Raw genomic sequence first — 16,558 nt, 5'->3', positions numbered from 1 at the left:
GCAAAAAAAATTTACTCACTGTCCTGTTCTCTTCCTTTAGGGATGTCAGGCTAATCCAGCTCCCAGTTTCCTGAAAACTGAGGGTTTGAACTGTTTGGGCTCTCCAAGCACCCTATTTCTGAAGGAGAGTGTTGGACCTCCTTCTGTAAAGGCGGTCATCAGTAATAAAGATGGAGTCAAAATGACTGATTCTGTTGATTTTGCTGGTCTAATTATTCTTCACAGATATGTTTGCACTATTGAAATGAAGTGCTTGGACCTGAAATATTGTTTTATTGTCACAGGCTAGACTAAAATAAACACCTTTCAGAAATGAGCAGTCAAGATTTATAACCTGAAGATGCTTGATCAGATAATGGCATTATATGACAACATACTGATTTATACTTTGGTATGTGTTGTTTTTAACTCTGGCACTGAGTGAGTTTTGCAGGAACTGATTTCACCAAAGCAGCTATTAATAAAATGTATTTAGTAATAACTCAGGAAAATGTGAAGCATTGTTCCAACAGAAAACCTTACAAATTAATAAAACATAAGAAAGCAAATAAAAAAAATATACATTATTATGTATATAGGTCCTATTAGGCCTTTTTTTTTACTTTTTCAACTTTAGTTAGTCTGTAATGTTGCTGTTTGAGCATAAAAAGGATCTGCAAAGTTACAAAGTCCACTTCAAAAGGAGATATTTTATTTAATGACTCATTTGGACTACAACGCATATTTTCCGGGATTTGTGATATCACAAATACCAACGAATGGGACGAGACCTGGTTGAGCTGCACAAGAGAAGGCAACGAGTGTTATCACTGTCAGAGACACGCTAGCTTTCCCAAGGCAGACGGACTTAGAGTGGTTACAATCATCCGGGTTTAAATCGCGCTCAAATTGATTTGATATTGATGCAATATTTACACTGAAGCTTGCAGGCGGCTATGGTAAGGGGCATGACATTTCCCCGACCAGGCTCCGAGTGCTGCCAATCACAACACACACTGACCCAGCTAGCCAATCACAGCACATTTCGTATTTCAGAAGGCCTTCATTTGATACAGGAACTATTCTAGCCGTTCATCCCAGACTGGGGAGAGAGGTGTTGTAATAATGTAAAATATGTGAAAAATTATGTTTTTCGAACAACCTAGTATGAGAGCATGTTCTAGTACACCCACAAAACAAAATCAAGACTTTGTAAAAGAGCATAATAGGACCCCTTTAATCATGAACATGGCAAAATTTGGTGTTGTGTTTATATAAAAAAAAAATTATGGGAACGTAAAAAAAAAAAAAATCATTTCTATTTCTTTAAAAGGAAATGAATCCCCAGAAGAAGAAAAAAAAACAGTGAAGCATGTTTCAAGAAAGGCATTTGTTAAGGCAATGTGTCTGAGACACCTGTTTAAAGGTACAGGTATTTTCGAGGGCTGCAGGTGCAAGAGACATGTCTGTTGCGCTCTGTCCTCTCTGCATCTGGATGTGACAGTTTTTGCACAGCCGTCATTTACAGAATTACAGCTTTAAGGAAGCAGTGAGTGAAATACTTTTTTCACATACTGTTTTCATGATGTATAAAATCATCAGAAATATCTAATCCAGACACACAGTAAATATGGACTGCAATTGACTGCAATGAAAAATAACAAACATTAGGACAGTTTCTTTCTTTATTTTTAAATTGTTTTATACAATGTGCAAAATAACAGGTAAGGGATATACCATAAATATTATATTTGCATTACCTTTATGGGCCACATTTGGAGGCATGACTACCAAAACATGCAATATATGTAATTATTTTTTAATTCAATATTGTCACAATGGGAACCTGTTGTTTACGGACACTGATTTGAGAACTACTCATTTAAAATTAGTCATTCATATATAATAAATAAATAGTATATTCATATAAAAATTCACATAAAATATGAAATATTTTAAAAACCTAATACTAATGTTTAACATGATATGTTTCCAACAGCAAAATGGAAAAGGTAACAGAAAATGTAGCCATTGTTAGCCAACAGAAATTAATTAAGTGTATTAATTGTATAAAATCACAACATATCTTTAGTAAATATGACAACATGACAAGTTCTAAAATAAGTTTGACAGCTTTCTCCATCTTATGAAAATCAACCATTTCCTGAGAGCACTGTTTTAGTGTTCTTTAAACTTAAATATGGTAGTTACACTTTAGTATAGGGACCAATTTTCACTATTAACTAGTTGCTTATGTTTTTATAATGCCTATTATTAACTTATTGGCTGTTTATTAGTACTTATAAAGCACATATTCTGCATTACCATATTCTACATTCCTAATCCTACCCAATACCTAAACTTAACAACTACCTTACTATTAATAAGCAGCAAATTAGGAGTTTATTAAGGCAAAAGTTGTAGTTAATGGTCTGTTAATAGAGAGAAACTTAAAGTCCCCATTAAATCAAAATTAAAGTTTTTTGGGTGTTAGTATAAATATGTTAGTCTTAAAGTTATCTATAAGGCAGTGTGCTCCAAAACAGTGACAAAATTCGCATTTAAAAGATATAAGTATTCAAAGCTTGCAGTTCGTCACTTCCGGCACTTTTTTTGACGTCACATCGTACTTCAGCTTCTCATCAAACTTTCTGTCCAATCAAATGTTCTCTAGAATCCGAAGCGCCCGCCCCCTACACTATAAAATAGACGCTGAAGCCGCGGCTGAAATCCCCAAAATTCCAAAGAAAAGTCCAAAGAATTAGTATTTTCTGTACAGTCTTCCTGTTTCAGTTAAAATTACGTCAACACATAGAGTAATGCTGCGTGTTTCTAAGCATTTCAGGAGACCTTTAAAATAAAATGTGACCTGCAAGAATATTACTGTTATGTGTTTAGCCTTCTAAGAACTACATTCTTTAGTCAGTGATTCATGCCATTAGTTCCAGACCACTCGTCTGAATCCCCTGGCAGCAGTTTATGGCTCTGCTCAATTAAAATGACTCAAGAGAGTCTGGTGATAAATTAATTCATGAGGTTGCTGTGAAGGAGTGTAAAGATCTCCAGAAACCTCACTGTCAGTCTGCTGGGGTCACAGGTCGTGTCTTAGTGAGAGCACTTTACAACATGTTTTTCACAGCTTAAACTTTCATGATGTTATGTCATAAATTTAGAGAGCTATGCTTTACATGAATCTGATTTGATTATTTGAGCCTGTGTGACTAAAATTATTAGATTATTAGATGGCAAACTAATGAAACTTAGTTACACTATATTTTAAGGTGTCCTTATTACAGGTTAATCATACATTTAAGTATTGACTAATGTTAATTAATTCCTACTGATTTAGGGTTAGTTGCATGCAATTATGCATAATTTACTGTTATTACTATATTAAATATGGGTAACATGTGTAACAGGCACTGTCAAATAAGTGTTACCCGAAGCTGTAAATATATGCCTATTATTTTATCTGTGATATGATGATATTATACTGTCATTGTTTTTTCTTAAGTCTACTTTTAATCTGTTTTGCAACAGATTAATAATAATTTTGTGTGCGGCTACAAATTATTATTGTGAATTGTAATGCATACCAGGAATGTATGTTTAATGTGGGCCTGCAAAAGACTTAAGAAGATCAAAAGATTAAAGTTCAGCTAGAAGTGAGGGTCACCTGCCACCTTCTGGCATCCTGCTGCCAATGCTGTTTAAAACCATAAACACTGGCAACACACATTTTGGTGCCCATGTTAACAGGTTGGACTAGTTAAAGGGGTCATATGATGTTGCTAAAAAGAACATTATTATGTGCATTTGGTGTAATGAAATGTGTTTATGCAGTTTAAGGTTTAAAAAAACACATTATTTTCCACATACTGTACATTATTGTTTCTCCTCTATGCCCCACCTTTCTGAAACGGTCGATTTTTACAAAGCTCATTGGTCTGAAAAGCAAGGTGTGCTGTGATTGGCCAGCTATCCAGTGTGTTATGATTGGTCGAATACCGCAGGCGTGTGACGGAAATGTTACGCCCTTACCATATTGTGATGATGCCCTGTCAGGCCGGAGCGATGATTCAAATACATGAAAACCCATTATAAACAAGACATTCGTTGCATCCAGTGGGGACATAATTATGGATTATAATGACTTATAACTCTGCTTTGTCCACGATGAAAGCCGATCCGGTGATCCACAGCACAAAGTTGTTGTATTTCCTCAGCAACCAGCACTGATCAGCTCCAGGCATGACAAAGCCATATCGTCCTCTTTTGGAAGGCCAAACAAAGTAGTTTCACTTTCACAACGCCTTCACGACAACAACAATACTACAGGGAGAATAAAAGTTATTCTCTTTTCTTTGCGTGAACATTTGGGCGGCGTTATGCAAATCTTCCCACATCGTGACATAGACATGTGGGGGCGTTTTAGGTAGGCGTGGCTGACTCTTAACTTTTATAAAGAATATCTCTTTGGATTTGAGACTTTAGTCTTTGCAACTTTACAGATCTTCTTTATGCACCAAGAGCTTGTAACACTCCAAAGAGAAAGGAAACATTTAAATCGCATCATATGACCCCTTTAAGATTCAACAACAAACATTTTTCAAATATCTTCCAGTGTGTTCCGCAGAAGAAAGAAAATTATACAAGTTTGGAACAGGGTGAGTAAATGATGGTAGAATTATAGTTGCTGGGTTTGTTTGACAACTAGAAAACTGGTAAATACTTTTGTCATATTTTTTAATAATATAAACACTTCTTTGACACGCGAAACCTAGCAAAGTTCTTGAATTGTTTTACTTAAAAAGTGCCCTGGAGAGATGACATATGGTGCAAAAAAGTGTGTCTTATTGTTTGCAAATCTGTGAATGAGATGCATTTTTGGTATTCATTTTAAAAGATATTGGGAAAAGATATTTAAAAAAAATACATATTTGATGAAAGAGATGAAAGTATATAATATAATTTACAGGATACTAAACTTAATATTATTTGACAGATTTAACTTTATTTATTGTCAAATGGACAAATAACAATACCATATTTAAATACATTTAAAAAATATATAAAAATTAGGCTATGTTTTTATGAAAATATAAACCAATGTGCATGCCCCAGGTTTATATGTGACATTATATTTAATGGGTTATAGATTATAAAAACTAGGGCTAACTTATTGAAACAAAAATAACGAAATTTCTTACGATCCTCCTCCCTATGGTCAGTTCAGTATAGGTTTTAACAGTCTTTAAATTTGAGCCTGTGCCTTTAAGAAGTGGCCCCATGCAGTGCCGGGAGCCCGAGGTGCCTTTAGCCAAATTACTGAAGTTCAGAGGAAGTGACGGGAATACAGCAGCTTTCTTTAAGAGTTAGTAGTTAAACGAACAGAAAAAAACTGTATAAAGAGACGGCTTTTAAGAAGAAACTGTTCGTGTATAATAAAGCCAGTGTTTTCTGAGTCACAACAACGCAAACATAAGATGAAAATTCACATTTTGACGGAGGCGCAGTTTCTGCGAACATGCTCGAGCTTCAAGTATTAGTTTACAAACTATTATTTTATAATCGACCGTTAACTACCTCTCTAAAAAGTAGTTTACTGTCCACCGTTTTGTTGTCTTGTTTTAAGTAATGTACCTCCAAGATATGCCCCATTGAGTTTACATCCTTGGCGTCTTTTGTAATGAACGCGAGAGTGGCTTTAGTCCAAATAGCGTTCGTCGTGTTTACGCTGCTCTTATCTGTAAATGTTTGCTCACAGTTGACTGTGCTTGTTCGTCTCAACGATGGTCAAATAACGGAGGAGCTATTAGAGGCGGATAGTGAGAAGGACATAACAGTGGAGTTCAGGCAGACAGACGGGACTCTCGTCACATTCCTGTCTGATTTTAAGCGCATGAGTATAAATCCAACTAAATGTATTTCAACCACAGCTGCGATTGAACTTGAAAATAGTCAAAGACTTACACCTTCAAATCCCAGTGCAGCCCTGCAATACAACTGTATTACTGTGGCAACAAAACAATAAGTCAAGGTTTATTTTTGTTGGACGTGCACCATACTAAGTATAAGTAATCCTAAAGTAAATATGGTATATAAATTTCAATACCATGGTATCTCAGACTACCATTACTATCTGATGCATGTTGCATTTTAATTAAAAGTAAAAAGGTATTTCAAAATACATGGTATATTCCAAAAACACAGACTTACCATGATACATTTTGGTAGTTTTTGTAAGTGACGTTTTTTTTTGTTTTTTTTTGGTTACACTTTATTTTAAGGTGTCATTGTTACAGTGTAATTTGACATTTAAGTACTGAGTAATATTAATTAACTACATGTACTTACTATATGGTTAGGGTTTAGTTTAGTTTAGGTTTATTTGCATGTAATTATGCATAATGTATTGTTATTATAATAGTAAGTACATGTAAGGTAAGAAGGACACCTTAAAATAAAGTGTTAGCCTATATTATTTTTCTATTATGGTAAATGAATGTCATTATGATAGCATAATTTGCTATCATGGTGCTGTATGTACAGCATCAACGTACCATGGTATTACCATCTGATGCTGCACCATGGTACTTTTTAAAATGGTGATATAAGTCTTCAAACAAAACAAAACAAACAAACAAAAACACTTTTTGTGACTTGATGGCACTACTTACCATCACTTGGTTTAATATGGTTAAAGAACTAAGCTTTTAAAATGCTTTTCAGCGAGACATCAGATCTAGTTTTAAGAATCACACAACACACGTGTATTTATCAGCTTGAATGTTATTTTAAACGTTTAAGAGGACTTTAAAGTGGCATTGTTAGATTTATATTGAATCATGTATCTAACAGATGGATTTGTTTGTGCTGATGTAAATTACTATCTGAAGATCATATTTTGGCCATAAAACATCTATAATACATTTACACTCAGATAGTCATACAGCCAAAATCATGCTGTGGACTGTATGGGAAACATCATGCAATATGCAAAGCAGCCAAAGAAACAGAGCATGGAACATCCATGATTGTATATTATATAACATTATAATTAAATTAATTTTTCCTTTTGTGATTAAAGGAGTTTTTGTACTAATTACCTCTAAACATTAAAACACATGATTTGGATGCATTTAAAAGAACGGAGTGTCTATTTACACTAAGTGCAAATAGCCACCTTGTTGGCAGAGGCTATTTACACTAGCTCCACCCAGAAACGTGTGATAGGGATGGTCAACAATATAAAAGACGGCAGACAATCATCAGCTTCAGTGGCGTAGAAGGCAAAGCGTGTATCGTAGTCATTTTGACGCAATCGACCCGGGTTTGAATCCGCCTTTTGCCTAACTTTTTTTCCTACCATTTCAAATCTCCTATCACATCGGAAAGGCATTTATTTTCAATAAAAATTAAGGAAATAATCAAAAAGTTGAAAATAAAGTATCAGGTAGGGTTAGGGTAGGTGTAGGGAGGGCTTTATTGTCCCAATAAGGTGGCATCCATTTAATAATTTAAATTTAAATTATAATTTACACTCAATACGTTATTACGGTATACTGTTTTATAATGTACTATAATACTGAGGTTCAGATTATTGCCACTATTTGCAATAAGTAGTATAAATAGCAGAAAATCCTGCCATTTTAACAGTGTAAATAGAATCTATCGCTATCTGCACTTAGTGTAAATAGAATCCATTGCTATTTGCACTTAGTGTAAATAGCCTCTATCGCTATATACACTTAGTGCAAATAGCCGCTGCCTTAAAAGAATGTTCTGGGTTCAGTTATTGTTTGCATAGTATTGATTACCACAAAATTACTTATAGGTTACAAAAAATATCTAGGTTACAGCAGGGTTGCCAGGTCTGCGTAACCAAACCTGCTTAATTGGTTTTTAAAACGCTTGGTGGAAAACCACAGATTTGGCAACACTGGGTTACAGTGAGGCACTTGCAATGGAAGTGAACAGGGTCAATTTTTAAACATTAAAATACTTAATGTTTTAAAACTGTAGCTACTAGATATAAACGTTATGTGTTAACATGATTATTGTGTGAAAAAATAAAATACTAACATTTTCTGTGTAAGAGTTGTGACAAATCAAATTTATTTGCTGGTGTAATCAATATTATGCCACAAATGCTGCCGATTGAGCGTAACTGTACTGAACCCGAAATATTCCTTTAAGAGCAGCAGTTATGACTAATCTCGTCTATCAGGACCTTGCTGTCCTGAAAACATTGCGTCTATGAAGTACTTCCTCCCACTCCATATAGTGTCATTTTGATGGCCTGACTCTCAACAATTTTACCATCACACACACACACACACACACACACATTCCTTTCTACATTCAAGAAGCCATTAGCTTTTAGTGAAGCAATGCCAACTTTTCTTTATCACTCTTTGTAACAGAATCTACCAGACCTTTTAAAAAAAGTCTATTCTCCTAGATTTTTGAGGAAAACAAGCCTGTTCTCTAGCTGACGTTCACACTGCTGCAGTCATATTCAGTGTGATTGCTGTAGTGCAGTTACCACTAGGACGGAGGCAAAGAAAAGCAGTATTGTTGTCATGAAAGAGAGACTGTATTCTCGGTTATGTGCATATGGGAGCAGTTAGCCTGCTTTGCTCTGGGTAAGTTGGTGGATCAGCTGATGCTCAGGCTCGTGGTAAGAGGTTACGCTTGAGATGCATGTGCTCTGAAGAGCTGGTCTGTTTATAGACAGGGGCCTCTCTTTTGTTTTAGTGTTCACAAAATAAAGGCTTTAAAAAAATTGTATAACAAGTACCTTTTGGAATTAAAAAAACATCATTCCAAAACAACATTTGAAATTGAGACTAAATGGTTCCTGATGGGTTTACATCTAATTCTTCACATTAATTCTTAAATCTTTTGCAGTTAACGTGTCTTTTCTTCTCCACCTGTTTTTTCTGACCCCCGCTGTCCCAGTGAGCATTTTGCTGTCCAATGGTCATGTCTTAACTTTGCAATTTCTGTATCGCATTAGTTTTGAATATTTCTCATGGGGATTTAATCATTTTTGGCATCTCAGTCTGAGTTAAACCTCTTTTTTGGCTCATTTTATCTGTAAAAGTAAACATGCCTAATAATTCTGCACACCTGAATATAAGGAGTTTTCACTTCCAGCCTTCATGGACAATTATATATCACTTATCAGTTCAAATGATTAAATACAGAATCAATAGTAGTTATTAAGATTGATGTGGTTTGAAATTGTTAAAATGTGCTTGGAAAAAAAATATCATCAGAATATCAATGCGCCTAATAATTATACACACTACGCACAGTCTGTATACTGTATGTGAGCCTGTTCTTTCAGTTAGCATATCCTGTAGTTTCATAGGAAAGGCATCCTGGTAATGCAATCCCCTAATTCATTGCTAAAATGTAGGTTTGTCTTATGACTGTGTCTAAGCACACATTTTCTTTCTAATATTTTCTAACAGCATGTGAAGATCTTTCATGCATTGGTGCTTGGGGAGCCAGAGAAGGGCCAATCTCAGTACCAGGCCCTCTGCTTCATATCGCATTTGGATCATGGAGAGCTCATCCCGAGTGAGACCATGGCTCGACTCAGACAGGTCAACATTTAAAGAATTTTAAAGCATCATCTGTGGCACCCTGCTGAAAAGACCAGCTTCAGCTAACTTTCATGCTGGTTGTGGCTTAAAGAGATGGTTCACCCCAAAATTTAAATTCTGTCGTCATTTATTCACCCTCGTGTCTTTCCAAGCATGTACACATTTCTTTCTTTGTTCCATTTACTTTTGAAGTATGGACAAAAATAACTTCTTCTCTTTTTCAAAATGCACAATGCATAGCACAGGGATAAATGTTAGTCACAAAGAAAGTCATACACATATACTATGTATTGCTAATCAGCAGGGAGAGAATTATTGAACCATTGATGGCTTAATGTCAGTATTTTTGTGATTTGTTTCTTAGTATTAACCTTATGCCCTGAGACGTTCTTATGTGTGAACCCAACAGAAAAACCCTCATGTGGTGCGAAGTGCGGACAAGATACGCAGTGTGGAACAGTTCACTATGAATGCAGCGCTCAACATGAGTCGCTCCTGGCACCTCAGTACTCATATTCATAATGTCTGCAGGGATGCACGAGACCTGGTGTACACACGACAGTAAGATGTCAAATACTGGCTGGAGAAAGGTTAGATGAGAGGGTCGTTAATACAGCCCCATTAAGGCTGGTAATATTACTCAGTTTCACTGTGCTCTGTGAAGTACTGTTTTCAACAACTATATTAATATATAACTACTTTTAACATTGATAATAATAATAACTGCTTCTTGAGCACCAAATTAGCATATTAGAATGATTTCTGAAGGATCATGTGACACTGAAGACTAGGGTAATGATGCTGAAAATTCAGCTTTACCACCACAAGAATAACGTTCATTTTAAAAGATATAAAATTAGAAAACACTGATTTTAAATTGTAATAATATTTCACAATATTACTGGTTTTAGTGTATTTTTCATCAAATATTAGTGTCAATCTCATATACTTTACATATTTATATATTTACCATTATGTAGCCTAGCCTTATTACTAGGGATGCACGATATTATCGGACCGATATCGGAATCGGCCGATAATGGCTTTAAATGTACATCTCGGCATCGGCCCGATATGAAACATTATGCCGATATGTCTTGCCGATAAGAGGAATACGTTAAATATATGTTAAATATTAATACGTTGGGTTAGTTCACCCAAAAATGAAAATTCTCTCATTAATTACTCACCCCCGTGTTCGAAACCCGTAAGATCTTCGTTCATCTTCGGAACACAATTTAAAGGGGTCATATAATGTTGCTAAAAAGAACATTATTTTGTGTATTTGGTGTAATGAAATGTGTTTATGCGGTTTAAGGTTCAAAAAACACATTATTTTCCACATACTGTACATTATTGTTTCTCCTCTATGCCCCGCCTTTCTGAAACGTGCCGATTTTTACAAAGCTCATCGGTCTGAAAAGCAAGGTGTGCTCTGATTGGCCAGCTATCCAGTGCGTTGTGATTGGCCAAATACCTCAAGCGTGTGACGGAAATGTTACGCCCCTTACCATACTGTCATGCCCTGTCCGGCCGGAGCGACGAGACAAAAACATTAAAACCCGTTATAAACGAGGCATTTGTTGCATCCAGTGGGGACATAATTACAGATTATAATGACTTATACTGTCATTTTACGCGTTGCATCGCGCTGCGTAAACATAAAGCAATGTCTGCATTTGTGATCAGAGAAATGACAAACAAGCGCTACTCTACACTGCTCAAAACTCGCGTTTGAATCGTCAGTGGTGTAAAGCATTTGCGAACATCACACAAATGAACGATGGAATCTCCGCATTCCATCAGAAAACTAACCTCTCTTCTCAAACCATATGAGAGTCGTAAAAGCTGAACCATGGTCAGCCCAGGCGCCAACTTTCTCAAATGAGTTCCTGTCTCGCTCTGCTTATCTTTACAAGAAACACAAGATGAGGGTGATTTACCAAGTCACCGGTATCGACAATACTAGGACAACAAGAACTGACCCCCCCCATCTGGATTCATTTAAGCTACAGAAGGTCAGTAGGTTTCGTGACTGGCTTCAGCATAAATAAACCATCTAATGGAACACAGAACAAAGAACCTGGTATCTGGAAAGATTCCCGCGACAGACACTCTTGGACCCCCTGACCGTTTAACGCATAAATTAATAATCCGATAAACAGAAAGCGACAGATTACTTATATAGCTTACTTATAAAAATTGTATTGACCGTGGCCAGGAAAATACATATTCAATTTGTTAAAATATACTGAGGTCACGGCTCGCTGGACGACCCTTGATTTAAAGTGTAAAAGAACAAATTTGGAATCAGTTCTAATCAGGTTGAATTAGGCTCTTCAGATCCTAGTCCTCTCAAAACCTGAATGAATTAATAATAATTAATTCCCTACAATTACAAATGAGTTAATTTCATTACAGTGGCAAATGCTTTATATATAAAAAGCATACTTACAGTCTGTGAGTCAGAACAGCCATCATTGTGGTCTACTCTACCAGGATCAGGAAACAGTCCTCCATAAAATGTGCTGCACACATCTGAATATTTGGGTTGAACTGTTCTGGAACAGTGTTGTAAATACAACTTAACCACTGATTTCTAGTCGTGTCCTCTTTTGGAAGGCCAAACAAAGTAGTTTCGCTTTCACAACGAAACACAGCGTCACACACGGCAGCCTAGAGTGAGCGGTGGCTGGCGGATTCGATGAAGGAGTGGCCGGTGGGCTTGCGTCAACCACATGTGACGACCCAAGGCTGGACTCCACTTCCTCTATGGTGAAAGCCGATCCGGCGATCCCCAGCGTGAAGTTGATGTATTTCCTCAGCGACCAACACGGATCAGCTCTAGGCATGACGAAGTGGATATGGTCTTCTTTTGGAAGGCCAAACAAAGTACTTTCGCTTTCATAACGAAACACATGCACAACAGCAACAATACTACAGCTAGAATAAAAGTTACGCCTACTTTCTTTGCGTGAACATTTGGGTGGCGTTATGCAAATCTTCCCACATCGTGACGTAGACATGTGGGGGCGTGTTAGAACGAGCTGTTTTAGGTAGGCGTGGCTGACTCTTAACTTTTATAAAGAATATCTCTTTGGATTTGAGACTTTAGTCTTTATGCACCAAGAGCTTGTAACACTCCAAAGAGAAAGGAAAAATTGAAATAGCATCATATGACCCCTTTAAGAAACAGTTTAGAGAGGAGAAATCAATCTACATATAAAATACTGGTCACAAATTATTGGTCAATTTCTAAATAATAAAAGTATAGCACATCTACTAATAATTATATCTAAATGAATATTTTTTTCCTGATGCAAATATGTTGGAAACGATGCATCGTGATACAAATGCCAACTTGTATTTAATGCACACTTTTGCATCGCATCGTTAACATTAATGCTGATGCACCGGTGCGAATCGGTGAATCTTACCATCCCTTCTCTACATTATTTACATTCAGTTTGTTTTGTGCCAAGAGCAAACATTTTTTCCCCCTGTCAAAATTAGATTTTTAATCCATTTATTTATTTATATTTATTAAATTTTTATGAAAATGACCATGACTGCATGCTGGGCCTTTTAACCAAGTATTTTTCTATTGACAGGGGTTGAAGGTTCAGTATTTGACATCTTTCCTCAAGAGTTTGAATGTGACTGACTTGCAGAGCCGCAGCTCCACAACAGACCCATGGCAGCCCTGCGCCTGCAGTTACAGGTTAAACCTAGAGTGGTTCCCCTGTCAGCTGAAGTACTGCCAGGGGTCGAACCCTTACAAATGTGGCATTAAGAGCTGCAGCAAATCAGCTGTAAAATATACACAAGAGTCAGTTGGTACTACATTATAATATTGAAGGTTAAAATTGACTTATTTGTTAAAATTACACTTAATGAAGATTTTTAAATAATAAAGTTACAATTACATAATAATATTTCTTATTACATAATTTTTTTTTAATATAAACAATGGTGGCTGTCATAAAAACTTGGATTTATTCAAACATATATTAAACATTGAAGAACAGTAAAATGTATAATGAATATGTTAAATGCCCCTCTCTACAGTTTATTTTTCTATCTGACTAATGAGTTTATAAATATTACTTATAAAGTTTTAGCTTTTAGTTTTGGATATGTTTTTAGTTGTTTTAATACTACAATTGATTGCTTCTGTTGTCCTCATTTGTAAGTCGCTTTGGATAAAAGTGTCTGCTAAATGACTAAATAAAAAAAAAATATATATATATATATATCAGTGGCGTGCAGTGGTGTTTTAAAATGAGGCAGCTATACACACACACACATACATATACATACTGTATACAGCCGTGTGTTTTGAGTTTGAGCTTCGTCAAGTTAATTCTTTATCGTATATTTTCTATCTTAAAATCAATTTTATACACCATTTTCATTTCTATAATGTGTGAATATATCCCCTATCGTATTCTAGAACAAAAACAATCAGAGCGCCTTGTTATCACTAGTTCTATTTTGATTTCCCGAGTCTGCTATTAGCATATAGGCCGTTAGCATCGCCAGCGTGGTTGCCGCTAATTTCGCTTACATTGCTAATACTCTATTCACACACATTACCATTGCTTTAATGGCGGATGTGTGTCTACCTTTGAGTGCAGGAGAGGACACGTTCGAGCTGCATTCGGTGACAACCTCTCCCCCTCCGCCGCCTCCGGTCTTCGAGATCTCCACCCGGAACCGCTTCGCTCCCCTCTGCCAGACGGAACGCGACGCTGTGATCATCGGAGACTCCATCGTCCGGCACATCCGCGCTACGTTAGCTGAAGGTAAAGTGCACACTCACTGTTTCCCTGGTGCTCATGTTCTCGATGTTTCTGTGCAGATACCCACGATCCTAAAGGGCGACGAGAGCACTGGAGCAGTCGTGCTTCACGCGGGGGTTAACACCAAGCTGCGGCAAACGGAGACACTGAAGAGGGACTTCGGGAGCTTGATCGAGACGGTGTAGGATTTACACAAGCTTCAGTCTGGATCCAGAACACCTGAGAAGAGATGATGCCAACCCCTCAGAGGACCTCAGATGATGCCAACCATGAAACAACATACAGAACTACCAAATTTTGCTATAATTTGATTGCATCATATAATAATTGCTGTTAATAGTGTTCATCGTCTGTTTGATTACGTCTTTAATTGATTTTTCCGTACATTTCTGCCATATGTACATTAACTGACAGTCACCACAGATGAGCTACTACTAAATATTGTAGAAACCTAATTTGCTGTAAAGTTGCTTTGCAACAATTTGTATCTTGAAAAGCGCTGTACCAATAAACTTGAATTTAATTGAATTGTTGTAAATTTGTTGTTGAATTTATAATGGATAATCTGTTAAGAGAATACATTATTCCCTATAGATTTACATTACAGTTGTGGCTATTGTTTCTAAATGTGCAGGTTGTAGTTTTTCATAATAAATGCTATATAAGCTATAGATAAATAAAAAAAATCATTAGTGGCCTTTAATTACTGGCCATTAATTAAAGGTGCAATAGGTGATTGTCTTCAGAAACATTTTTTTTATGCTGGTTGAGTCTCTTCATCTCAATAGCAGTCATTAAGTTAAGTGGTCTAAATGTATTTGTCTGTATTTATATATTCTGTGGAAGGTGTAGGACCAAGAAATGTTCGTCCAATCAAAACGCTCGGTACGAGTGTTTTAATTGGCTTTCCTACCTGCCTGTGAACTTATGTATTAGCATACCTCTGCGCACCCGGTTCGCGCAGACAGGATACGTCATTACAGCATTCACGCACGCTGTGCAGACAGAGCGAGAATGGCAGACAAACATCAACAACCCGATCTTCCTTCCTGGTATTGTAGTACTACTCGCAGTAAGTTTTCTCACTGGTGAATGGCACATGATGTAGCCCAGTGGTTCCCAATTCCAGTCTGCAACTCTGCATATTTTGCATGTCTCGCTTAGTTAGCACACCCATTTCACATAACCAGCTCGTTAGAAGTGAACTACGTGCATGAACTGTGTTCCCATCGATATGATCCCTACACAGTGTTCATTGCTCCCTACTCCCTGAGCAGGGGAAATCCGTTGAAGTTTACGTCACTTCGGAACATTCATTCATGGACTTGCGCTGCGCAGCATCTTCACACACAGACAAAACTTACTAGAGAAGTGTGAAGTGTGACATAATATACCTCTGTAAATAAATACTATTTAAATTTACGTCTCGCACATTTTAATGCCCTTTGTATGGAACATATACACTTGCTTCGAACTGGAATCATGGCGGAATAGAACAAACGTCGCACGTGATAAGAGATACATATGAAATGTGCAGGGGGAGTGGGCAACTAGAACTGGTAACTGCTGATGTAGCCTATTGTGGTAATGTTGTCTCTGGTATTCTGGTCTGTGAGCATATATGCGTTCAGGGGGCGTGGCTTTGGACAGCGATTGCAGGGAGGTGGGACGTTTGCTTTCAGTGCTATCAGGCTAATGTTAGCATTTTCCAAGATCTTCTACTGCACCTTTAATAGGCTAGCCTCATTATAACAAGTGCTACAGTTTTTGCTGAGGAGCCGAGCCGGCGACCCGGCTGCTCAGCGGTGGTACAGCAACCGTGGCGATGGGACGTGACATCTCCGTTCCCTCCTTCAGGGAGGTGTATATACAGAATGAAACAAAGTAAGGAAAAGAGAGAGGGAAGTAAAAGGATGGCAGTATTTCACATTAAGTTTAAACACAACCTTTGAGAATCATCAAAGAATCAAAAATCACCTTAAAATGGGCTGAAACTTAAACACGCATTTAAATAGTTGTAAACGGTTACTTGCATTGGCTTCGATTGCTGAACAAGAGTTCTGATGTGGTAGACAACGGAGGTCTTTGATGAGTTTGTTAGGAGTGAGCTGGAAGTTTACATCTGGTTCTTCTGAAGAAGGAAAAGTCCACAGCGACTAA

The 16,558-nt window shown here is 36.9% G+C and overlaps 1 pseudogene; it reads left to right on the top strand.

Annotated features, from left to right (window-relative positions):
• The first annotated feature begins 5,668 nt into the window (after positions 1-5,668).
• Positions 5,669-14,473, top strand: LOC107600787 (out at first protein homolog; annotated as a pseudogene).
• Positions 14,474-16,558: the final 2,085 nt, after the last annotated feature.

The sequence above is a fragment of the Sinocyclocheilus grahami genome, unplaced genomic scaffold (assembly GCF_001515645.1).
Source record: "Sinocyclocheilus grahami isolate Dianchi unplaced genomic scaffold, SAMN03320097.WGS_v1.1 scaffold291.1, whole genome shotgun sequence".
NCBI lineage: Eukaryota > Metazoa > Chordata > Actinopteri > Cypriniformes > Cyprinidae > Sinocyclocheilus > Sinocyclocheilus grahami.
The sequence above is the reverse complement of the archived record's forward strand: the minus strand, read 5'-3'. Positions and strand labels throughout refer to the sequence as shown.